The sequence below is a fragment of the Gymnodraco acuticeps genome, unplaced genomic scaffold (genome assembly GCF_902827175.1).
Source record: "Gymnodraco acuticeps unplaced genomic scaffold, fGymAcu1.1, whole genome shotgun sequence".
NCBI lineage: Eukaryota > Metazoa > Chordata > Actinopteri > Perciformes > Bathydraconidae > Gymnodraco > Gymnodraco acuticeps.
This window is the reverse complement of record NW_022990722.1, coordinates 1,365,435-1,390,175: the sequence shown is the minus strand read 5'-3', so window position 1 is coordinate 1,390,175 and position 24,741 is coordinate 1,365,435. Positions and strand designations below refer to the sequence as shown.

Sequence of the window (24,741 nt, the reverse complement as noted above, 5' to 3'; positions counted from 1 at the left end):
TTTCAGAAACAGCTTGTTCACTAAAATATACCTGCATTAAAGTGGAAAAAGACAACTTTACAACACCCCCACCCCAGCATATACAAGTGGTATCAGGTATTATTATTCCTACAGTGTGGGAGAGGAACCTGAACCTGCCTGTGTCATTTAGAATATTGTGATTCACCCACAGATATAAGATTTCACCCTTGATATTTTCAGTGTTTCCAGGTACATTGAATGGATCTGCCAGATAAATATCTCTTAGTTTTGCTTATTTTTGATATGAATAATAACAACAATAACATCACGCCAAGTAAAGTACAAGGCACACAGACTTATATCTTTCCACTTAATGTCTTATTGATTTAATTGATTTTTTCTTACTATACCAAAGACATGGTTAGACATGTTTAAACATGACATTTTGTCTCAAAAAAGAAACCCAGAAAATAAAAAAGCAGAAAGTGAACAAATGAAGTGATAATACAGTGCGCGGAATATAAAGTATTTCAAACAAAAATAAAACTTGGTCCTCAGTGACTCACTTAGCTGGCGCCAGAGTTGATTTGATGACGTTTGGTATTGAATAGGAGTGACTAAGCATGATGTGGATAGACATCTTTAATCTTGGACCATTCAATTTATCAAACAAAACTATCATAAAAGGCAATTAAATTACCATTTGTACTACGCAGAAACTGAAATTGAAAAGTTCCTTTAAATGATTAGACTGTCTGCTGAAGAAACCACAGCATGGTAAATGTTCTTTCTCCCCCATGGATGGATGCAAAAAATGTCTCTCGGGCACAAAATGCTCAGAGCGTGTTGTCGAGGGAACATTACTGCAGTGTTATGATGTGTTTTTATTCTGTCATCCTCATCCCCAAGGGCAGAAGCTCCACTCACAGCTGAGCCTCCCGCTACTTCCACTTTGGCACGAATGTTCGTCATATGTAAGACACCCGGACACAAACAAGCACGGACACACACATGCAGATACACACAGACACCAACACACACGCACATACTGTACACACCACACACACACACAACACACACACACACACACACACACACACACACACACACACACACACACACACACACACACACACACACACACACACACACACACACACACACACACACACACACACAAACACACAAGCCATCACCTTCAGAAAGTTGACTGCTTGCAGCCGGTGCCAAGTTAAATGCTGCTTTGCCAGTCCATCTCTGCGTCCCCTCCCTCCTCTCCTCCCCTCTCCTCATCTCTTTGACTCCCAAGGACAAGGAGACCCACCGTACAATGGGACACCATTTATCACCGCAGGAACAATTACCGGAGACATTTCATTGTCAGAACATTTCAAGCCAATTCTTCCTCTCTTTTTTATCTTCCTCCTCTCGCTCTCTCCCTCTGTCTTTCTTTCTTGCCCCCCCCTGCAACTGCTTCCTTTCTCTCCCTCCCTCTCCTCTGCCTCTTTGCATGGCTCACATTGAGCTCTATTGCAGGTCAGACTCCCATTAGCCCAAGCCCACCATCGCTATAGATTACAGCACAGAGGCGGCGGAGCGCTGTATTATATCTCATCTAAAGGCCCTGACAGACTTCTCTCCCTCTGTTTCTAACAAAGGGATCTTCTTTTTTTGCCTAAGGAAAAGCATGGGAAATTGCCTCTGATACTGTATCTCCAGCCATGAGCTTTAATGAAGCCTTTCAGCATGGCGCGCTGTGAAGAGGATGGAAGAAAGTCACTTGTCCAATCTCTCTGTGATCAGGCCCAGCAAAGCACAGCCGAGCAGAAAAGAGCAGGGTGGGATTTAAATGCCAAATCTGTATCAGACATGTAATGTGTTACTTTTGGCTCTTCTCCACAGCTTTTCTCTGCATTTTCAAATATGTGACTCCATGGCTGCACAACATAGTGGCGGAAATAAATGTTATATAGTCATGAGTCACGCAGAAAACCTCCACTATTATAGAGAGGGAATGAACTATACAGCTACATTACGTCACCAGCTGAAAAGGTCAGTCTTTGCTCCTTTTGCCCTAAACCAGCACGTCTGAAACTACTGCATCCAGCTTTGCCTCGATGCTACTTCAACTTATTTATAAATATGTTAAACTTATACCTGGACTCTTCTGGGTTTCCATGGCTGTCATACTCCCTTTATTTGTCATTGCATGTCGCATTTGTTTCTACGCAATATTCGGTTTTGACGGGGCAGTGCAATGCGTGTTAGCAGATAAGCAGATTCGATCAAGTGTGAAGCTGCAGCTCGGGTTGCCTGCATGGCATCCTGTGCATCCATCAGTGCAGAATAGAAATAGGCTTTTAGTGTCAAATGGGCTCTGATTTATCCACAAGTGCGGATATGATCACATAAGATCGTTTTTAATGACTAATGACATTTGGAAAGTGCTCGGGTGTTTGCTGAGGTATAGAGGGTAAATAACCTCTCCTCAGTACAGAGCTGTGACCCCCCCTGTGGTGTAGCAGCATGTCTGAGTCAGTTATGGAATCCTGTATTGAGTATGTGTGTCCAGTTGTGTCACGGAGCAGGCTGGTTGGAAGACCCCAAGGCAGTGCCTGAGGGCTTGTCGTTGGGATGTACACGGCCTTCACAGTCTGAGTGAGCCCAGTACTGGCAGCACTCACTTGTGGCTCAGAGGGTAAAACAATACCGTTGTATCGAAATAATCAGAATTCATCTTTTTTTGTTAATATCAGATGTTCCTGCTATCGTTTGATGTTGTGGGTTTTTATGGCTTAGTTAGCATCTGGCTCGGTCTGCTGCGACTATATGTGATGCAAATTAAAACAGTTTAAGGTTAAATGTTCTGGAGTTTACAGTAGTTTAGTTTGTAGATTTGACACAATGATTTCTTTTTTTAAAATATATTTTGGATTGACATTTTGCAGCAAACAATTACACAGTGTTTTTCCAAGACATAGGAAAAACACTGTGAGGTACAATGTGTGTGTTTGTCTGTCCGAAATGCCTTTTTCTTTTTTTACACAAAGATAAAATAAAAACAGTAACAATTACGAACATTAGGGAGTGGTCAGGACTTCACAGTAAAATCATACGTTTGTAAAAATAAAATCTGGCCTCTGAGGTTTTACGAAATCGGTCCACTTTCTCCATCGTGACACAAATAGTTCCAGTTTGTTATTGACAGATGATGTTATCCTCTCCATTTTGTAAATGTCCATTGTAATATCCATCCATGTGTTTAAAGTTGGTCTATCTGGTGATAACCACTTCCTTGTAAGAGCTTTTTAACTCGCCACCAGCAACAGATTTAATAAATATTTGTCTTTTTTAGTCCATTCTTGAGGTATGAGTTCAAAAAACAAAGTCTTATCCTCCATGGGCACATGACATTTAATGTATCTTGTAAGGCATTATGTATCTCTCTCCAAATGACCTCAATAACAGGGCAGTCCGAGAAAACATGATAATGATTTGCATTTGAATTTCTACATTTTCTCCAGCAGTCTGGGGAGTTAGCACCATAATGAGACTTCTGAGAGGGTGTTATAAAACATCTTATCAGGCTTTTCCAACAACACTGACACAATGATTTCTGCAACTTTCTGGGTTTTTTCCTGACACTTTTTATTGCCCATACAAAGTATGGAAGGCCAAGGTCATTTAGTGGGCTCCATGAGCGCTATGTGCTATGTTTTGCCATTGTAATTATTACATATTTTTGAATTTGGAGCCACGTCGTGATATGGGCAAGTTCTTGAACATCTTTTAATAAAACTAAACTCTTGGATTTCATTGACTATTCTTCTAATTTCCTTCCTTTTGGTTTTCCTTGAGCTTTGCAGTGATTCCCTGAAAGCCTGCTCTTACCTGTTTGAGGAACATATTTTAAACACATTTTGTTACCTCCTATATGTAGAAGCATCTCTCTGCTGTGGTCTCCTCCGCCTGATTGACATGATTTGTGTGGAGATTTGTGGCAAGGGGGGATTGAAAGAAAATGTGTGAAACATAGTAAGAGAGATATTGTGATTTCTGCAGCCACAGACTGTCCTTTTTAGTTTTTGGAGAGGGCCACTTAGCCGTAGGATCCACAGCTGCCGTCAGACCCCCTGGGGAGTTCTCACACATTTCTACAGGGATGTCTCTGTAATAAGTCTGTGCTGACATGGGTTAAAAAGGGTCCCAGAGATAGACATTATAGATCTGGCATGCCTGTACAAGTGAGTGGAGGGATAACTGACCCTCTGTCTGGTGTGCACACTGACTACAGACAGGAAATACAATCTTGTATAGGCTGTAACAGTCAAGTGGAAATGTCCAGTTTTATTCAGTGACATAACCCGAACCTTTAGCCAGATTTAATTCCACAATTGCCAAACAGTGGATACTTTGGGTTATGTTGCAGTGTTGTCTTCCCTGTTGCTCTTTTAATTTCCATCTCAGCAACTGAGTCCAAGAATAGACATAAACCACAGACGATCCATAACCAAGTTTAATATCACTGAGAGGGCTAGAACAATGATTTAGAACCACTAAATAGATGCTCCACATAATCAACTTTGCATATTTGATGTGTGGCGCTCTCCAGAGTGGGCTGGCTTTCAAATGTAAATTTTGCCTGCAAACTTAAATCATTTAGTGCGTTTTACTTGAAGCGTATCTTTGACAACAATAAATCACAAGGTTGCTGCACCCATTAGCAAATTGGCTCTGCAGTGGATGGAAGAAAAAAGGGAGAGAGAGGCAGAGCGAGAGTGTGCGGCAGCAGTCTTTTATAATCAACAGTAACAGTTTCAGAGCGGTGGTAGCCAGACACTGCGGCACACAGACACCCATAAACCTCCGGTCACATAGATCACAACAATAGGCTCATTGATTGGCCGAACAGGACAGTGGGTGGGAGGCGCTGGCTCTAAGTGATGCATGCCACAATCTACTTTGAAGAGCCTCTGCTCCTTCCTGTGGCCCTGTCACACTCACAGCCCGCTCTGTGTGTCCGTGAGACGCCCGCCACGGACCTTTCTGTGAGCGTCCTTCATGCCTCACAGTTTGCAGCCAGCACACACTCGCTGTCTGCCTCTGCTCTCCATCTCATCCCCATTCTGTCAGTCTCTCTTACACACACACACACACACACACACACACACACACACACACACACACACACACACACACACACACACACACACACACACACACACACACACACACACACACACACACACACACACACACACACATACGAACACGTACGCACGCACACACGGTTCAAGACCACGGCCTTGTTATTTCTCTTTGGTTTCATTTGAAGAGTTTTTATTGTATTTGGATAAGTGCAGGCTACAGTCTGTCCACCCTTTTGAAAAAAAAATGTATTAGACAGACTAGCCAGTGCTTTCATGAGCACAAAGAGAGAGACAAGAGGAGGAGAAACGAGGCCAATTAGAGGCCTGGAGCTAGCACTGTCTTCTGATACGGCTGGTCTGGGCCAGAGCAGTGTGTGTGTGTTGGGAGCAGTGTGTGTGTTGGGGGGGTGTCTGTGTTTGAGTGTGTGTGTAGGTGGATGGTCTGCAGGTGCTGTACGGGAGGTGACGAGTAAAAGCGAAAGACCAGGAAATCCATTATTTCTATTTTGGTGTCTTACATTACTGGAAGCTGGCTGAAATATGAATTATGGAAATGACTGTAGGGTTTTTTCTAGCCCAAGGGCTTCACTTCAGAACCCTCTCTTCCTCTAGTGATCAGATAGAATACCAAAAGGTGGGTTCTGGGGGTTGGTGTTAAAGGGACTTGAGATAGGCTGTGTCAACGTTGGGCGATGTGGTAAGATACAGTGATTGTGGATAATATTACACTGATAATTGTGTGTGTTTTTGTGTGTGTGGGGTTTTTTACTCGCTCTTCCGGGGCAGAACATCAACTTAGCAGAATAAACAGGCCAAAATTGACCAAAAAAACAACAACCGCTCATTTATTCAGCAAATTGCTGATAGTGATATTTTTGACAAATCGCCAAACCTTACTCTACCTTGTATTTCATTGATGAAGTGAAATGTTTTATTTTAAAACTGCAAAAGGTACTGAGTTTCTTAGACCAGCAACACCTATACCTATTTCAAATGTACCATGAGTGTGCTATAGACTTTCTGTGATGAAGTCATTCTGGTATGAAACGAAAAGTATAAGAAAGGAACCTGTGAAGAAAATCACTCTATTTCTTCTGTATGATCAAAGTTAGCAGATCAAACAACTTCAATGGCAGACAAGTGACTTACCTATCCTAAGGCTTGGTGAAATGTGGCTCAGACCTTGCCATTACTCACCGACGATGCAGAGGAAACTTCCAACTGCTCGCTGGAGAGTTGTTGAAGGCGATGACCAACGATATGCGTCATCATTGTTTAAGCAGGGAAGCTGGTGTGCCGCTATAGTTCTTTGTTGACTTGTTCCTGCATCCTCCCTGAATTCACAGACTGCGTATCTTTACAGGCCTAACCACATCCCTGCTAATTAACAGGACAATAAACATGCTGGCTCCTATTAACTGCTGCATATTTCCCCTGATGGCGTCTGACTGGTAGATAGGGGCTTTCTCTACTGCACAATATGTTAATCAGACTCCTTCATCTCAAGCGCTCCATCTTCTCTGTCTTCAAAGTCAAGTAGGAGACCCTCTTCCCTCATGTCCCCAGGCCGTGCCCTATCTCCGTCTGCAGGTAGCTTCATCTATCTTCACTGGAGAGCTTCGCCACATTACTCGGGTGCGATCCAACCCATTCATATTCATTTCAAGTGGAGGGCTCATCACGATGGTGTCAATAAGGAAAAATGGTCATGGTCTCTTGACCTTTTGATTGGCAAAACACAAAATAAGTGAGGGCCCTATGGTGAATATCTCGTCATTGTCAACTAAAGAAGAGGAAGAGTGCCTTAAAATGTGTGCTCAAAGGGAGTGTGTCACAGCTCTGAAAACACTTTGGGCTTGATGTGGTGTGGAACCTCTTTATTTCGGAGGGGATCGTATGGCAGTAATCCCACCCGCAGATAATAAGACACCATGTCATAAATCCTCTGAGGAAACTAAGGCTGATATTTGCTCATTCCGTCAGGGCACGCGCTGTTTGCTGCTCAGAAGGGATTGTTTCCTTTCTGTTTTTTCTTAAAAAACTGAAACATGAAATAGTCAAATTCCTTTATATCAGCTGGCCGCATAGACACAAGGCACACACCCACCCAGCTTTCAACGCAGCTCAAGTGTGAACTCTGTAAACAGTGAAGTTTCCTTAGAGAGTGACTCAGGAGTATTATAATAAGCAACTGTCAAGTTTTGTCTTTGCATTGTTAAGTGGAGAGTAACAAAATAAATAAAACCATGATTTAATTAAAGCCAGACTGAGGACACTGGAGGAATAAAAAATATAAAACAAAAAAAGAAAATAAGTTGATAAAGTGGCGTGTGTGTGTGTGTGTGTGTGTGTGTTATTGTCGGGCCAGTTGCAGAATTAATTTTTACCTTTGGGCGGTTAGAACAGAGGTGTGTGTTGTGTGTGCCCAGCTGTTGGTCTGACAGGCAGTTGTTACGCATGCCAATCTGGTGGCCTCTTTCAGCCTGCCAGTCTGCCCCCATCTTAAGGGCTCCCCGCGAGCCCCCTCTGCTCTGCCGCGCTCTGTCAGAGGAGCTAATTAAAATAGGGCTAAATTAACAACACGTTCACAGACCAGCCTGCCTCGCCTGTTTGACCCCCCCCCGGCTTTTCTTCTCTGTACCTCAATGCACGCACAGACACACTCCTCCTCCCTTCCTTCATCACCCTATATCTCACGGAGGCTGCCGACTGCGGGAACATGTGTTTACCTTAAGGGGTTTTATGGCAATTACACTCCTGTGCTTTCTCTGCCTGTTTTGTTTTCCATTTATGTGTTTATTTAATTGGCATTCAGTGTGCTGTAATTCTATTAGTTCCTGAAAAGGTCAGGGTCATAGGGGATTGGCTTATGGCAGGCTCGCTTGTGAACCACATATCACTCGAACCGCTCCATTGATACACATAGAGAGATAATTAAAAAGGGCCATGGAAGAACTTACCACGCAACTCTTAGAAAAAAGCAAAACCCAGCAAGACTCTCAGGAACTCTGGATTTTAATCAATTTTGAAAATGTAGTTAGAATACAAATATTGTCTACAGAGAAGATCTGAGTCAGTTTCTATTCACGGTTTCTCTATCCAACTTAACATAGTTGAAATAAAGATTTTAAACATCATTACAAAATAGATTGCGTTGTAACTAGACAGTTTTCAATAAATCTATATTCCTATGAGCAACCACCAGCCCTATTTGCAGCTGCCTTATATGTGTTGCCTTTGAGGGGCAATGTGTAAAATATTTCTAGACTTTTGTTTAAAACATTCAATAAATGAACATAATTTGAGGTGGTAACAGTGTTAATGTTATGTCAAATACGTCTATGTAGAAATGAAATGAGCACGCTAACTGGCTAGCCTCGGAACCTGAAGTATGCTAGGTAGCACACATCACACCTTTAATGCCGTCTCCACTGTATTAGCTGTACATTTCTCTGAGATTGTGTTCAGTCGTCACCTTTCTGCTTTCAGGTCATCGTCCAAATTACTAAGAATTCTGAAGTATTTAATTTTTAAACTTCCATAAAGTGGCCTACATCGCCCCGGCTGCATGTGGCGGTTTAATAATGGATGAAGACGAACACATCAGCATGTGTAATAGGAACTTGGATGGAGACGGGGCGTGAGCTGTCAGCATGTCTCCTGACCTCGATGAGTTATTAAAATTATGCAAGATGAGGACAAATGATGCAGGCAAGACTTGACAAGCCTTCAGTGTGTTTGTGTGGTATTATTCAAACAGTGTAAGCAATAGCACACATTTCTCAGCTTTAGACTCACCTCCTTAACATATACAGTGTAACATTCTGTTTGTCATAAGTGGTTTATTGTGAAGGTGCACTGCAGGCACTTTATTGTTCAGTTCAGGATGAGACTACAGAGCCAAGGCAGACCTTCAGCATTAGTGAATAATGAATGCTAATGCATTGATAACTGATGGACCGGTGTGTGTTTGGCCTCTTACGTCCCCATAACAGCAACACTGCAGTAAAAGGAATCAAATATTCAACAATAACTTTTTTTTTTCACACCAGTTTCGCAGTTCTGCCACCCTCAGAACATCATTTTACTGACAGTCTTTTTCCCCTCCATCATCCTCCTCTCCCTCCTCTCTGCGGATGGTGCTGATTATGGTTAATTATGTTGATGAATGGTAGAGCTGAGGGTACTCCATCAGCGTTTCATAATCTGTCTTCTCTCGCTGCTCTTTATCACAACTGAGCTGAGACACAGTGCAGGATTGGGCAGGTGGTGATCAATACTCTTACATGTCAGACTTGTACTGTAGGAGTTTTTGACAGACAACTCGAGTCACTCTGCCGAGCAGCAAGAGGACACAGTATCTTTATAACGGCAAATGTTGCAGATGAATCAGAAAGTATTTAGAAACCTATGTCTGTGGATGTGCTTCTCTACATTTCTTATTCTTCTTTAGCACCACATTCACTGATTACATTCAGGGCTCTCGACTAACTTTTTCACCATCTTCCCGGAACCGTCCTGAAATACAATCGAAGCCGTCCCGAAATTAATGTGGACCGTCCCGAATTTAAAATGTTAGTTTTTCTACATTATCATTAGTTAAAATCATTCAAAGTGACCTTTAACATAAATAAAACATCATACAAATCATTAGATGATAATTCATCAACCTTTTTATGAGTAAATCATTCAATCACATAAACAAAGGCCAAATATATTTAAACAAACACACAAACGAGAAAGTTACTCTAATATTGAATCCAATCAAGTCCCATCCAATTAACAAGCAAATCCAACACTGTGTCCTGAAGACAGAACCCAGAGTAACCGCTAACCAGGATGACAGTCTGTAACACAGTCAGGAGACCTTTACAAACGGCCCCGCCCCCTCGCACACAGACGGGAGAGAGAGATCTCATCTGGATTGGAAAGCTCGAAAATACATCATAGACGCATGTTGTAGTCTTATTGCATATTAGAAACGGAGTTGGTGAAACTAAAACTGCGATATAATGTGTATGTAGCAATAATACATATGACATATATTTTTTAAATGTCTCCAGTACCGATAAAAAGTCCGATAATGTCGGAGCTTAACGTTACCACTGTCTTTAATTCCGGGGAAGACGACGGGACGTCCTTAAGCTCGAGCCCTGATTACATTTTTTTTTTACGAAGTTAACGGCAATCGTAAAACCTCTATAATTAAAAAGCAGAGGGTTTATTTTTAGAAAAGCACACAGACTGAATTTGTATTTGTGTGGATTTTATCGCATTTGTATTAACGTTGTGCTGCTGAAGTAAACTAAAGCAAAAGCACTACATGTGGTAAACCCAGGCTGACAGTCTCTTAATTATCTTTTTCGATAGTTTAGTTAGTCTTTGTTACAAACCCTGTCGGAAACTGCATTCTCTTTTTTGTTGTTGCAGAAGAGCACTTGGTGAATAAATTGCAAGCAAGCCATGCTGCTGTTTTAGAGTGGACCGGGTCCTCCTCTGACATTGCTCTTGAATGTGCACTCTAACATTCAAGCAAGGATTATAACCCATCCCGAACGCGCCTCTCACTTAATTGGCTTAGATGAATATCTAAAGGACTAGAGCTGGGTTTAAGCCATGCAATTAGTAGAGTGCTGTTATTGAATTTACACAAATGCCATGGGTACTGATTGTGTGTCATATACAACCTTTAAATTGTAGCCGGTGTGATGGATACTTTACATACTGCAAAATGTTTATTTATAGAAAAGAGGGAGCTAGTCAGTGTGTGAAAATTGCTCAAAATTCAATATGCTGTGCAATTATCATGTGTAATAGCCTGTAAAATCCCAATATCTATTCAGCCACTTGGAAAGGCACAAGAAATGGCTCGGCCACTTAGCCCACTTTCTCTGGCCCCTTCCTGGCCATGACAGACGGCCCTGTCTTGAGAGCAGAAAGAAATAATATAAGCCATATTTCATTCAAAGGCCCCTCCATGTAGCCCCATTCTTTCTGTTTAACCGACTTCCCCCCCTTTCCTTATCCTTGCGATTTCTCCAGAGCCATATTGGTGATTACCTCCGGTGAATCAGCAGAGGTAATGGGGACTGCATCCTGAAGGCACAATGTGCTGTGAGGACGTTGTTTGCTTGTTTTCTCACTACTCAGTCCTATTTATGACTAGGGTTTGGAGCCAGCTGAAAGTGAATGTGGGACCTGTTGGGCTGCATTTGACAATGTCCATTACCCATGAGTCCATGTGTAACCACTGAGGCTGAGAGTAGTCATACACACACAAAACAAATGCAAATTCTGTCTTGACCAGGCATTTACTCTACCTTGGTACTATACACAAATCAGCCAATGCTAGCACATACACGTCAAGTAGAAACATATGTACAATAGCTACTTGTGCATAGTAAGAAAGATTGTATTTTATTTGACCAAAAATATGAAAAAACACATTATAAGATAAGATATTTTATTGATCCAAAATTGGGAAATGTTTGTGTTGCAGCACTATAGAAAACAAGGCATTGCACATAAGTAGAAATTAAAAGAGTAAAAATAAACAATTCTAAAGTTCAAACATTTAAAAATAGAAATAAAACAGCATTAAAGTATACCATATTACAGTTACAATGTTTATTGTGGCTACATTTCTCACAAAATAATGCGAAAAAGAATCTGAACCAGATTCTTTTTATGACTTCTATTCATTTGGCCGATGCATTTTGTCAAAAGCGAGGTACATAGAAGATACAATCCAAGCCACAGCGGAGCAAGGAGAAGCATTACTAAATAAGTGCTTCAACAGTCATTTCCACATTCTATTGCACACAAGTGCCTGTGAGTGCATTTTTGAAAAGAAAACCTAGAGAGGCACTGAAAGAGAAAGAGAAAGAAAGAGCTTATCTGGTAAACTGTTGTAAGAAGTAGGTGCTTATGCAGTTTCTTTTGAGGCAGTAAGGGGTTTTGCTGTCTGAATCAAGTTCAATAACCCCTTCCACCTCCAAAGGAGCATATCGAAAATATATTTAGCCTTGCAGTGATGGTGGGACTAGTTCATCTGCACATTTCAGTGAACACTGAGAATCAGAAAGCTAAATTAGGAAATTGGGTGCTGTTAATAGTGGACAGTCAGTAGGGGAGCATTAGCACATGGAACTCACTGTTAACAGCAACAGGGTTTTATTCTGCGTGTCGGCAGCGTATGGGTGAGAGTCTGACCTGTAAATGGAGTTGAGCAGCATACTCAGTCAGATAGGAATTTATAATGCTACATACATACATTTATCATAATGCTACCATCTCTCCTTTTGATCCCAGAGCCATAGTCTTTGGGAAACATCAGAGGCAATTTATTTATTTATGTGCATACATGTGTCTCTTGTATAATGCACCAATGTCAAGCAGTTTGCACCTACAGTGTTTGCAATAAACCTGTCAGAAGCATACCCATCTTCATCTCCTAGCTGTTCACTTTGTCATCTGACAATGCCTGTCAAGCCTCTCCACAGGATATCCTTTAAAAACAATATCTCCACACATCGTTCACACCGACGACAGGAGCGGAACAGCAGCAAAGACAAGCCGCATTAACTGCTCTGTTGTTGCCATGGCTTGTAACAAAGTAATACACCATGGTAAACAGTTTATCGTTTGTTTACCATATGACCGATAGTCACAACAAGCAAGATATCATTTACTTCATTCTCGATATTTTCGTTGTGACTGACATGCCAGGGGTGTCTAAACCTTTTTCACCGAGGGCCACATACAGAGGTGAGGTATATTGCCTCATTAGCAAAATCAATCAAATGTAGATACATGATGCTTGTGACTTGAATGTGCTTTATAAATACAACTTGATTTGATTTGATCCCAGTTCTCCATAGGGTTTTGTTTATTTTGTTGGCAGCTCATTCCTTAAAACAAAAGCCTCAGATTGCTTATAATAGGAGGAAAAAGGAAGGGCATATTTCAAGCTTGTTATACAAATAAGTTATTGGGCTTTTTTCGTATCAATTTAGATTTGTTAGAAATGATTTTCAACTTTAATTGACTGAATTTGAAAAATTGGCTTATTAGCACATGAATACTACTGTGTAATACATGTTTACATATATATAAGTACAATACAAGACAAGCACAAGTTTCATTTGGGGTCCATATTTCATTATACTTCTTGAATTTGCTGAGGGCTGATTCAAAATGTAGTAGTTTGAACACCCTGACATGACGACTGGAATAGTGCCGTTATCTGCCTCAAATCTCTCCTCCGGGTGCCAACCACAGATTGCCTGCTACCATGGATGAATGAGGGACTATTTCCTTATTTGCTGTCGTCTTCACTTAGAGCCTAACAACCAGCTCCACCACCACCATCATCTTCCCAACGTGTCACATCAGAAAGGAGCAGGGAGCACTTGTCACCTCTGCTGCAAGATTTCCCCATTCTGTGGCATGCTGATAAGCTCTGACTTACTTCCTCCATGTGGGTCAGAGAGACTTGGAGACACACGGCTTGTATTGCCTTTTGTAATTACATCTGCTTCACCGCACTGTTTTCTGCTCCCCTCACTCTCCCCGCCTTCCGAAACCAAAAGTAGATTTGTGGGTCTGTGTGCACGGCCGTGTGGGTGTGGGCGTCCCTGCACTCACACACTAGAATGAACCAGAATAATCCCTGTATACCATCTTTGGGCACCAGCTATTTTTCTAACATCCGGGCAAACAACATTAGATGGAAGAAAGGCTTTTGTCCTCCCAAGTACATATACTCTGTATATTCTCTCCATCCATTGTAATGTCACACACCACCTGCTGTAAGGAATCCTCCACCGTGACTCCAACTGGTGGATTCAGAATGTGGGATTTATTTATGAAAACAAAGTCAAATAATTCTTCTTGTTTTGCAAGTTCAAATTACGTTGGTCCACAAACATTTGCTTCACTGCTTGATTTTTCTTCGGACAGTTTAGGTATACTACTGCTGTTGCTCTACTTTACTTTAAATTATCTCCAGCTAACATTAAATATAACACTAAATGATACTCGGTATTACTTCCAACACCTACTTCATTTATGGATCTTAAACTTGGCCTGTCTTGGCATCACCAAAACTCTTCTTATGCCTCATTTGGATGGGATTTATTTTGGTAGAGTAGCTTGGATAACTATAATATTGCACACACTGATCAGTGGTTTTGTTGGAGTGTATATTCATGTGACTTTTCTTACCTTCTCTTGTGTATACATTACAGTCCCAAATACCTGTTTTTAAGTGTGCTCACTCTGCATTCAGATTGTGCTTCTTGTTTCAATTAAACTTGGCGAAAACCTCAATCCTGGTTATCTTTTATTTTCAGTTTGGATGATATAAAGAAAGCAGTATTTTTAGTAGAGCTGTGTATTGCTTTGCATTTATTTCTAAATATCTAAAGATCAGGCTTTACTGAAATATTGATCTTTCAGTAGTTGTTGCAGTATTTCTGTCTGTGATTGTGTGTGTGTGTGTGTGTGTATGCGCACACACTCTCTGAACCATGCTGCACTCCATTTTCTGTGACATTTCCAAATCTAGCTTTCATCCCACTCATAAGGCACTGTGTGTAGAGCACATTAGTCAGTTCCTCTGAAACAATCCGTTCCTTTAGATTCAGTCTCTTTGTCAAAGGCCTCGAGTGAAAGTGTTGAGCCATGGGACTGAAGATCCTATCATCAACCCAGAGGAAAGACATCTCCCTGCAGGTGGATGATGAAGCTCTACGGTGTGTGTGTGTGTGTGTGTGTGTGTGTGTGTGTGTGTGTGTGTGTGTGTGTGTGTGTGTGTGTGTGTGTGTGTGTGTGTGTGTGTGTGTGTGTGTGTGTGTGTGTGTGTGTGTGTGTGTGTGTGTGGCATTTTTGTTCTGCTTGCCTCCCTTCCCCTTTTGGCTCTTGATATTCATCGCATAAAGCCATTTTCTTATCTCTGGGCCATCAGCCTCTAAGCTGGCTGCCACTCTTAACTCAAAAGGTTGATTCCACATCACCTGACAAGGAGTATTGCCCCATACACCCCTACTGACCCTAGCAGAGAGGGCAAATGCCGGCTCTCACAACAACGACGATTCAGCCTCTGGGGGTAATGGCCAGTATTTCAGCGATTTGTGTGTAACAAGCAGATATCTGGATGAAGGATATAGTCAGAGGAGCAACGTGAGTTTTTGAAAATGCAGTTGGAAGTTAGAAAGGTTAATCTCTATAAACAGATATCTGCATATCACTCAGACGATAGCTGATTCCACCTCTCCTTAACCTGCATGCAATCGAAGCCCACTCAAACAGGATTGGTCAATACTACTCTGTCTGACTGTTCATCCTTCTGGTTAAACATGTTCTATCACCATCTTGCATGGTCTCAAGATAAGATAAGAGGTACTTTATTGATCCCAAATTGGGAAATGTTTGCGTTGCGGCAGCATAAAAAAAAGGCTCAATGTTGTGTTACTGCTCACACCTATTGTAATCTCTCAGTTTTAGAAACACCACTGTCCCAGTTGACTTTGATCTTTTTTGCTCCACTCTTTTTACCCCTTTTTTGTCTTATTTTCCGTCCTTAATATAGATGGCAAATAGATGAATGGGCTTTTATTCGCCTTAAAGCGTGACAATAGACTGGATTACTCGTCTTTCTTTGTCTCTTACTTGCTTTCTTTCTTACCTGTTGGCTCGCAAGCCTTTCTATTTCACCCTTTACTCACCCTTCCTACTCCACTCTCCGTCCGTGCAGCCCTGGTAGCTCTGTAGAGACCAAGCCCCCTTTGATCTGTAGTCCAGAACACAGGATGAGAGTTATCCGCTGGCAACAACAAGAACATCCCATTAGGAGCTGGACAGAGCCTTGACACCCTTTGCCTCTGCTGCTGCTGCTGCTGCTGCTGGCCTCTCACTGAATTCCTGCTGGCCACCACGGTTAATCAAGGTTCCTCAGCAGAGTTGGGATCTTAGGTTTAGGCAAACTTACCATCTGATGCAAGAGATCATTTGTTGAACACACAGTTTCATCTCAAAGTCTATTTAATGGCTGTCCACTGTTTTCTGAAGGAGATGGAGTTTGCACAATCGTCTTGCAATGTACATATTTTAATATCAAGCAGCTGACACAATGTCATCTGAAGGTCTTTTTAGTAACTGATCTGGAGGTCTTTATCTTAGATCAGGGTTGCATATCGTTGACTTTTTTACGATACCGATACCACTGAACGATACCGATACTCAACCGATACATATCGTGATACTTTCATGTTGCTTAACCCTCCAGTATCTTTCGATTGGACTACGCAAATTAGTCATTCGAGACAAAAATGTCCACTGCAAAAGAGTTTGATAAAAATATTATATTAAAAGGTTTTTTTCACAACTTTTTTGGGTTCAATCTTTAAAGCAACTTCCGCCCTAATAGAAAATACCAAAAATGTAATCATTTTCAGGATTTTAACCCTTTAAATGCCATTTTGAATACATGAAACCGCTGTTTTTTTTTTCATGATGAAAACAGAGAAAATTAGTTATTTTCCAAAAAATACATATCTGGTGACTGGCTCTTTTTTTTATAACAGTCTTGGGTATGTCAAAGATTAGCAACAAAATGGATTTTTTTGCATTATTAGTTTTTGCACAAAATCAGATTGAACAAAAAAGTTACAAATTAGTCATTCGGGACAAAAATGTCCACTTCCAAAAACTGCTCTAAAATGGCAACAGATTCATATTTTAAAAAACTTTTTGGGGTTAAATCTTTCAATCAACTTCAGTCCTGATCAAAAATACCATATGTTAAATTATGTTCAGGATTTTAACCCTTGAACTGCCAGTTTGAAAACATGAATTTGCATTTTCTATGAAAAACATGCACAAAAAGGCAGTTATTTTCCATATAATGAATGTTGGGGGGGTCGGCTTTTTTTTTTATCACAGTCTTGGATATGTCAAAGATTAGCAACAACATTGATTTTGGTGGATAATTAGTTTTTGCACAGAATCAGATTAAACAAAAAAGTCACACATTAGCCACTCGCGGACAAAAATGTCCCATCCACTCCCATTATAACCACATCTTTTGATCTCTCCGTCATACCGGTATAAAATCTTAGATATTTTGCTTTTTCACATGACGTACAAATGAACTGTTCTGAGATATGCTCTGCCTAATTGAGGCTTTTATACATAACAAGAAATAGTGTGTGGAGATAGAGAGCCTCTGCTAACACATACATTTATTAATTCATTAAAGTAAACAAAGAATCGTTATTATATCAACACTTTAACTTTTATACCACGGCCTGGGTTAAATGAGTGTGGGATAAGTTGGCCTCGTCATATTATCACTTTGTAAATCTATCGTTTCTTTGGTTGGTGAAGTAAAAAAATATTTGTGAACTCCTTTCTTCGTGTAAGAGAAATACATTTGACCTGACAAAGAGGATAGGACACATTCAAATAATACTGTAATTACTCAAAAAGTCATCATATTTCCAGGTAATTATTTAAACAAGTTAAAGATCTAACCATATATGCTGAATGTCTGTTATTTGACTTTGTGGATCCCGTTTTGTCTCACCCTCGTACAGAATGTCACACTGGCTCCTTGTTATCTCAAACAGCCGGAGCATTTGTCTTGGTCTCCATTGTTTTGGCTTCATGAACAAAATCAATGGAGCCCATTCATCACCTGCTCATTGAGAAAGAGCATATTTGTGTGAACATTTGTGAGGATTTTTCAGTACATTGTGAGGCAGAGGAGCAAGATTTATCAGAACTGTGCAGGCAGGAGATGTTACAGTCACGGAATTAGTTTTCTCAAAAAGCATTATTCAGTGCTTTTATCTTCCCCGTGCATCTGACATGTACAAATCACACACACATGCAGACTAACGCACATATATGTCAGTAATTATATCCATGTATAGACACATGCCAGCTCGCACGATCAAACACACACATACTCTCCGTGGTTTCTGTTTTCCGTCACAAACAACCAGTGATGGATTGGCCCTTTCCATTTTAAACAGGGAGAAAACACATGCCCCCGGGGACCCTTGTGTGTGGAAGTACTTTGAAGTGTCCACATTTAATTCTTCTGTATGATAAATGAGGGGAGAGCTGCAGTTGTAGCCCGTGAGGAAAAAGCTCAGCTCGCTCAACGAGGGGAGCGGTAACAAATGTAGCGATAGCTGATAAGCTGACTTTGTCTCTTGCTCTTGCTTGTTGTTCTGCTCCCTGCAGACCCCCACAGCCAGATAACAAATCCATCCTATCAATCAAACCCATCAATGGCTGGCTGCAGATTAGAGACAGTGATTTTGGGGCTGATTGGAGTGGAAATGCTGATTACACCTCCCTCTCTTCTGACTTGATTACACTCTGCCTGTGTGTTGTCAAGCTCGGCTGCTGAGCTGTAATCACTGGGAGCTAAGGGCAGAGGCCGTGGCTCCTAAATAGACAAGTCACGCACGCAATCACACCAGTAGCTGGGGAGCTGTGACCACTGCTAGGTCATTGGAAAGGCCTGTATGTCACACTGACAGATGCTAACTGCACGCAGGCCAACACATGACACTGAGATAAGGGAAACTCCCAGATATGAAACCCATTGTATCACTTTTCCCCCCTTAACTTATGTTAAGGACTTCCCGTATCCCTCCGCCTCCTGCTCCCCTTCACTGTTCTGCCCTACTTCTATCACAGAGGGTTCCATGCTGGAGTACACACACACACACACACACACACACACACACACACACACACACACACACACACACACACACACACACACACACACACACACACACACACACACACACACACACACACACACACACACACACACACACACAAACACACACAGCGATCACAGTGAGCAGATTCCTGATCTGATCTTTATTTAGTTTAAATAACTGGAGCAGGTTCCAGACACCTTGTTCCAATCACTGCAACCATCGACGCTTGGTTTGGACTCACTTTAAGAGTATTTTGCTCTAACAAGGACAGCTGTTTATATTGTGTGCAGAAAAAAGCGTCTGGGCTCATTAAAACCGTTTGAAATTTGGGAAAGTAATTGGTTTGATGATTCATAGGAAACTTACTTTTACGTTTTGTTCAATGGAAACACAAGAGCAGACTGAATTCATTATGTGTACCTTATGTAAAGAAAGAGACTTCACAAACAAAAACGTTATCACTATTTTGATGACGTCCCTATAGGTAAAAAGAGTACATATTTATATGTACAAAGTCGGACATCTTTAAAATGTATTTGTAAATATTAGTTGACTTGTTTAAGAAACTTAATTTATGGAAACTTGTGGAACTCAGATTTCGCCATGTGATATTTGTGAAAGGAACATCTGCCAAGGGTTCTCTTAATCTTCGGCTACAGCGTTACAAAGCACAATCTCAACAGGAACACTCTAAACAGGGTCACTGTTTCAATTACTCAGGCTAATTCTTATTACTAGAATAACACCATCCTGCTTTTAATCCTCAACAAACCGTTTTGGGACTGCTGGCACGACGGTGTGCCTAAATAATATTCTTTGTGTCTGTGTGTGTCTGTGTGTGCGCGAGGTAGGTTCACGTACAATTCATAACTCTGTTACCTGGTTTTGAACTCTCTTTGAAGACCCACAATTGTCTCATCCAGCTTGTGTTAGGTATCATTTCAATTGACACCATGCACTCTACTACTAGTGCTTTGAATTGAGCATACCTGCATGCTTGTTAGATGGAAACAGCTGTCAGGGGAGATAGCGAGAGTGACTCACTCCTCTTTTTCCCATTTATCTTTTGCCTATTCCAGGCTTGCTCCTCTTATTGTGACCTCCAAGAAAGTCAAAATATCCCATTATTTTTCTCTTTTTCCCCATCGTTTTTACAGTGACTGCAGCATTGTGACTCATTTTTAGAAATGGTACGGCCAGAGGTGTGCTTTGCACCTGGGTTGGATCAGAAGGAAAACATATCAGTATCAGTGAGGGGCGTGCTCATGACCAAGAGGTATATCACAAAAGCTTTTTACAAAAGGGTGAATTGAAATCTGTGTGCAGGAGATGTAGCATCTCAGCAAACTAATAAGTTGCATCTTAAATCCACAACAGTCTTTTAGTTTACTTTACTTGACAACAGAAAGCAATATTTACGTCTAAGCTTGTTTGCCAAGGACAACACAATAAAGTCCATGACACATGCTGTTCCTGTGTTGATTTAATGGATGAGGAAATATCCAAATGTGCTAACATCTGAATGCAGAATGGAGCTAGGGGTTTTCAGAAGCTCAAGTTAACAGCAACCTACAGTGAGGACGGAACCAGCAGTATTTGTCGCGGATAGGTCCAAATCCACAACCCCCACATGAGTTTCAAAGGTTTCAACAGTTTCTTAACACTACCGCAATAAATAATCCAAAAGTGCTATGCTGTTGTTCTCAAAGCAATCCAACTTTGAAGGTTAACTTAACTTCCCAAAAGGCCTTCAATCTGGAACCGAGTAACTTCTCTGGCTGTCCTTTTTGCATATTTCATGGACATCATTATTTATCCACGTTGTCCTTTCTCTGGCCAAGTTGTATCCGAGTCCAAACTGTGATGTTTGCAGCTGCACTTAATGGAGCTGGAGGCTGTCCTTGTGGACAGTGTGTGCATCCAAAAGAGACATTTTATAGCAAACTATTCCAATGAGAGATTAATAAACGGGTTATTGCTTTCCACAAAGTCGGTGTCGTGTTCACGGTGATTGGAGCTGCTACTTATTGAATTGGAGTGCTTCCTTTACCTTTCATTTAACAGCCTTGGTCCCTACAGGAGGGAAATTAAAACAAAGATTGCAGTTTGTAATTAAGTCTTATTGTTCCACCATCAACAACATTTTTAATACATGATATTGCAACATTAATATTCAGCTAAGGGCCATCCTAGATTCTTAGATGGGACAAGCAAATCTGAATGCTGCCTTACCCTATATGTACAGATAGTCTTCATTTTTCCAGGGGAGAACGGAACAGATCTATAACATGCTGATCACACACGGTTTTAGAAACTGACATGTTTTTCTCCGTGAAACAACATGCCAAGTTGCACCAGGAAGTGGAAACCGAGGTGATGAGTGATAGGAATTCCATTGGGGTATGTTTTGTTATTTTTGGAGCTTGTTGGTTCATGCCTGCCTCCTACATGACCATCACATACGTGTATTCCTTTAAGACATATCTCGAGTGTGAATATTTTAGGATGCATGCCGCACTTTCTAAAGGCTATTATATGTGACTCCTGCATTCCTTTTTTGGTCTTCATCTGTCAGTAGAACTAATGGATGTGCGTTTGGCCATAGTGACTGAATGACTCATAGTGTAAGCCGTCCAATAAGAAGCCTGTTCTCTCAGAGCTGGAGTAATTGACAGCAGCTCATCTATAAACAGAAACCTGTACTTGTGTTTACAGAAAGCTGAATCCAGGTCAAGTCATTATGGCTTCATCAATTAAAATAGCACCGTGTCTCACAGCTGCCATACCGCCTGTTCTTTACCTTCAAGACATGCTTTAAGTAAGGTTACAGGCCATGACTGGATGGGAAATGTGCTTGCTGATTTGCTTAGCTTCACTAATGTGACATACTTCTGAAATGGAGTACGCTGTGTCAATTAGAGAGAGGTAGGTATAAATAGTTGGGAGGTAGGTGATGAAGTGTTTTTCGCATGCAGAGTTGTAGAATATCTCCATCCGCACTCAATAACGGTAAAATAATAAAACACTCAATAATAAAACAGGAACTTAGTAACACTATCATACATTACATGAATATGCAGTGAGAAAAAAACCTCATGCAGAATTAGATATAGATACAAACTCTAAATTGGTATAAATCGACAAGCAGAATATACTAATAATTTATGAAAAGAAAGATAAATGAATAAAACTCAATCAAAGGCGGGTGGGCCTTCATTTGGTTATTTTAATCATCAACATTATCTTCTTAATGGACATTTGATCTCCATTCACCCCTTAAAAATAATAAATAATAACACAACTAGTCTTTGAGAAATAAAAACAAAAGTTGTTATCAACAACAGTCGTAGTTCTACATTGGGATCGGCCAACTAGTCGCTCCAAATCACTTTCGATATAGTCCATAGCAATCACCTCAGGAGCAGACCAAAAGGACACAAGTAAAAACACACATTCACTCTGTTGCTTTCACACTGTATCTTATCCCGCTGAAAAGCCGCTGTGTGACTCTGCCTTTAGCTTTTCCAACACAAATGAATCTTCCACACTCGCCCGATAGCTTATCATTTCCGAGAACACACATTGACTGTAGCAATTCATACACATCCACCCACACATGAAATCACACACACTCCCCCGCACACCAATCATGTCCAGCTCTCGTGTATTTAAAGTGGCAACCTGCTGTTTTGGTTGCTGCTGGTCTCCTGTGCCTGTCAGGGGCTACTGCTGCTGTTGTTTAATGAGCAGAGGCTCTCCTCAGACTTCTAGCTCTAAGCCTAGTCTGTTTTCTGTTGCTGTGTGTCTGCTGTTGCCGCGCTGACCAGAGGAGACACGCAGCTCTGTGTCCCAGGGCTAATTGCTGCTACTTGGCTGTCTTTCTGTGCTCGGCTCTCATTGACTCCCCGGACTCCAGGGGGATTCTCACAGGCACCCAAAGACAAACAAACCTGGGCGGACAATCGATAACGGATGCAAGAGTTACCGCTCAGTGTAGCCGCTGATTAAGATTCCGTGTGTGTGTGTGTGTGTGTGTGTGTGTGTGTGTGTGTGTGTGTCAGATGTTGTGTATGTGAAGGTGTTTGCTGATTGTCCCCACTCTTTCAGTGCTAACTGGAATCTTCAGCCAGTCCCTAAGTGCTTGTTTATGTGATTTTGATTAAGAGCAGTTCAGAGGCATCCTCAAAACAACAGCACATTAATGCTCCCAGGTAATTACTGCCTCATCCCAGGTTCACAACCGAGGGGCTGGAATCGTGTCTGCGCCTAAATGCGGTACCTGATCTACTGACAGTTTTAAAGACACACTGTATGTGTAGCATTTACACGTTTTTTATTGTTTTTATGATGTGTCCTTCTGTTTGTGATGAAATGTGTCACCTCAGGGCATACAAAAAAGCAAACAAAATATCATGTATCATCATCATCTCATCATCATGACAGAGTCATTATGGAAGGCTATTTATACTCGGCATTGAACATGGATGAACTAAAATACTAGTGTTAATTAGTGTCAACAATTCTACAATCAAACAATGTGTGTAAGATCGTTTTTGTACCCATATTTTGAAACAAAATGACAATGTCCTCGCCACATTGGAAAATTCTCCTCACATATATGTCCGTGATCTGTCCCTGTGTTCCATTGACTGCTGTAGGCTAGCGAGCGATGCCGTGCGTTAGTGTCATCTCGCCTCTCTTCACCCTCTTCACCCTCTCCAATCCCTCTGCTCTCCTTCTCTCTGGGCTCATGTTTGCTTTTGTTCTAGTCTCCAGCCCGCCTGACTCATAATGACGATCTTGACCAAGCGCAATGAAAGGTCAAGGTTGGCCCGAAAATTGCCTCAAAGCAATCAGCCTTGTCTCTCTGCGCTAACAGTGTGAGCTCTCTCCGTCTCTTTCGCCATCTTGCCATCTCTAAAAAAATGTTCTCTCTGTCCTTCCACTCTCTGTGTTTACCCGGGAGGTTGGGGAGAATTGACAGCAGAGAGTGGGGGGGGGGGATCTTTCCTGCTTTGAAGTCTCAGCTCTGACCGGCGGCTAGGCATAGGCTGGGGACTTGAAAGCAACAAGCACCACTGCCTGGTTGACATTTCAGCACAGACGTGTGTGTGTGTGTGTGTGTGTGTGTGTGTGTGTGTGTGTGTGTGTGTGTGGTGTGTGTGGTGTGTGGTGTGTGTTGTGTGTGTGTGTGTGTGTGTGTGTGTGTGTGTGTGTGTGTGTGTGTGTGTGTGTGTGTGTGTGTGTGTGTGTGTGTGTGTGTGTGTGTGTGTGTGTGTGTGTGTGTGTGTGTGTGTGTGTGTGTGGATAACAGAGTGTCTCCTTATGGCTTCAGCTGTCCTCAAGGACTGCTGGCTGCTGGGGGCTATTTGCCTCCACACCAAAGGGATTACCTTTCATTACATGAAAAACAGAATCTCCCATTCAACCTCTAACCCCTCTCTCAACAATAGTGCCTTTGGGATGCAGTGCCACAGCTGATACCCCTATTAGAAATACACCCTCAGTAGCCAGACAGACATTGCATGAGCCATAGCCAAATGGACATTTTCTATGATGTTTAGAACACACATAAGGCTCAAGGACAGCCTCCTTTGGGTCAGCTGTTCCTTCCAGCCCAGTGTGCTGGACTGGCTTTCCTCTGATGGCTTCACACACATGAAAGACTTCACTTTAATGTGTGACGCTGTACCCACACACTCAACCAAACAACATCAAAGCCTGCCTGTTAAATGGACGAATGTCTTAATCTACCGCCTGATTGCGTGTGTGTGTGTGTCTGTGTGTGTGTGTGTGTGTGTGTCTGTGTGTGTGTGTGTGTCTGTGTGTGTGTGTGTGTCTGTGTGTGTGTGTGTGCCTCCCTTTCTGTCTGTCCTGCGAATGGT

At 41.6% G+C, this 24,741-nt stretch overlaps 1 protein-coding gene across 2 annotated transcripts in view; it reads left to right on the top strand.

Annotated features, from left to right (window-relative positions):
* The window catches only part of pacrg (PARK2 co-regulated), a 226,272-nt gene that overhangs the window by 118,054 nt on the left and 83,477 nt on the right, over positions 1-24,741 (top strand). The window lies entirely within an intron of this gene.